The sequence below is a fragment of the Galeopterus variegatus genome, unplaced genomic scaffold (assembly GCF_000696425.1).
Source record: "Galeopterus variegatus unplaced genomic scaffold, G_variegatus-3.0.2 Scaffold3280, whole genome shotgun sequence".
NCBI classification, from domain to species: Eukaryota; Metazoa; Chordata; class Mammalia; order Dermoptera; family Cynocephalidae; genus Galeopterus; species Galeopterus variegatus.
Genome location: NW_007729391.1, coordinates 84,652 through 87,470, shown reverse-complemented (window position 1 = coordinate 87,470; position 2,819 = coordinate 84,652).

Genomic DNA, 2,819 nt, shown 5'->3' with positions numbered 1-2,819 from the left:
ACTTTTAATATTGCTTCTGGCAGATGAGACTTCTGCTTCAACATATGTTATGGAAAAAAATGGTAAAAATGTATATACATGACTAAATGAAACAGTCAACAAAAGTTGCCTAGAAAATATTATAAATCGATATGGTTTGCTACAGTTGTTAACTGAGGTAAAGTGAAGATTGGATCTCTCTCCCCAAACAGTATCAAATAACCCCAGATTCTCAGGACTGTCAATACTTCTGTGTTGTCCTACCCCATACCAAACCTCTGCTACAAACTCATTCCTTAAGAGTGACTGGAATTTAACCTCATCCTCCTGTACCTTCCCTGGGACAGTGAAAGCATGAGACAAGAGAAATAGGTAGCTCTGATGGTTCTTCTGCACAACACTGGTCACCTTAAAATTTTAATTTACTCAGGGAGCATGTAACTACCATAGAAAATAAAGCAGTGGTCAAGCTTCTGGGCTCTGCACTCAAGACTGCCTGGGTTCCGATGCAGTTCTATAATCATAATCATAACCTTTCTAAATCTGATATAAGATCACCTAGATTGTAAAACCAAGCGATCGCATGCAAAGAGCTTAGCATCCTACTAGAACCTAAGTGTTCAGTATACACTAGCTCATACCATTATCACAACCCCTACACTGTTTCCCTCCCAAAGTCTTACCCTTGACTTAACCTGAACAAAGAGCCAGGATTTGAGAATCCTTACTCTAGCTAAACTGGGCTTTATTAAATGTGTCCATTTTGCCTTCCTTCCTCACTTTTCCCTTCCTGCCAATAATCGGCACCACCGGGGCTGGCCAGTTAGCTCAGTTGGTTGGGGTGTAGCCTTGTAACAGCAAGGTCAAGGGTTTGGTTCTCCACACTGGTCAGGCACCAAAAAAAACAAAACAAAAAATGGGAAAGCTTCCTTTGCTCATACATACATAAAGCTCTCACTCATATATACTTGTGTATGCTTTATTATGGTAACTACATGTCTCAAACTAACCAATGTGGTCCCAATTTCAAATATTCTGCCCCATTGGTCACTTAATGAGCCTTACTTTTGTGAGATCAGAAACAAATATAATTGCCACACCTATAACATCGAAAGCTCAAGATCCTTTTTAGTAACTTATAGTGCTCACAAAAATTTACCAGGATCCATGCTTGCTGAATCTTTAGAATTTATGTCCCCCACTCTTCACACTATCCAGTCATAAACAAAAACCACAGCACATTCCAAGTTTCAGACCCAATGTCAACTGTGACCTACACACAACCTTCAGGTAAACAATTTGTAACAGTCCTGCTTCTAATAATTGATTGAAAAATAACAAAAGGAAGTGTTTACATCAGAAAAATGGCAAGCATTTAAATTTACCACATCAATCTTTAAAACAGCATATAAACCAGTAGAAAAATTAAACATTGTAAATTATTCATGAAAAAAAAAAAGACTACATGAGTTTCTCAGAAATGAACTCTTGCTAGAGAGGTGCATTCCACATTGCCTGAAGCTTTAGTACTTCCCCAGAGTCAACAGCAAGAGCATCAGTGGATACTCTGCAAACCGGCATACAAGGCTGTCAGATGCTGCAGATCCACTACCATAGATTAAGATTTCCCAACAGGCATGTGCTGCAGGACTTCTGTATCTAGCATCTGGTATTGTGCTGCAAACAGAGAACAAAGAACACAGCAGGCTCAGAAATCTTTCAGCTTTCCTTTGACCATGTGCAGCACTTAAACACTCCAAAGGTCACCAGGTCATCAAGGTGAATTCTCCCAATATCATGAAACATGAGCAAAATTTCCATCCTCCGAGGTTTCTGACTCTAAAGCAAAGCCTCCACCCCACCAAAAGCTCAATAAAAGGTAATAATAAAACCTTGCCTTCTGACACTTGCCAACACTTTTTGAAAATCTGACAATCACAAATCACCAAACTGCTCCCATCAAAGCATCTCAAAAGCAAATATTTTCCACTGTCTTAGGAAAGTCCAAATTTACTTAAAATCTGCCATACAAATTATTTTCCCAAGTTTTCACTCAATGCAGACTTCTGAGTATGACAGAAGATCGACACAATTCTGTACTCAAATTCTCAGAAAACTGGTGCTACCAACTACCTGAATGTCTGAAAAATAAAATTCCTATTTTAGAAATGTGCATGTAGTAATAACAATATAAATGTGGATACAGTTTTTATTCATCTCTTTATATTCACCTACTATAGGGCCTGACACATACTAGATGTTCAATACCTGTTGACTAAAGCCCCAGCCTGGCCAACTTCATGCCAACCAGAGAGGCACCCCGCTGGAGAGGCCCGAGATCTGAAGAGATGACACGCCCCATGGTGCCAGCGTGCAACCCAGCAGGTAGGCCTCACCGCCACTGCCCAACTCCATCCCCAGCCCAGCCAATTACACACCAACCAGAGAGGCGCCTCCTCGGAGAGGGCCAAGACCTGAGGCAACAATGCACCCGAGGCACCAGTGGGCGACCAAGCAGACGCTGAGGCAGCTGTGCCAAATTGGCAGTCCCATCAGCATCCTAGCCAGACAATAGTGTCGAATCACTGGACCATGAAATCCCCTGCCACAATGACTAACCATCAAAGGAAAGATACCAGAAATATGAAAAATCAAGAAAGTTCACCAACAAAGGGTAATAACTCTCAAGCTCTAGATCCTATAAAATAAGAAGCCCTTGAAATGTCTGATAAGGAATTTCGAGTGATAATTCTAAGGAATCTAAATGAGATACAAGAAAACTCAGCTACACGACACGATGAAATGAGGAAAAGTATACAGGACGTGAAAGAAGAAATGTA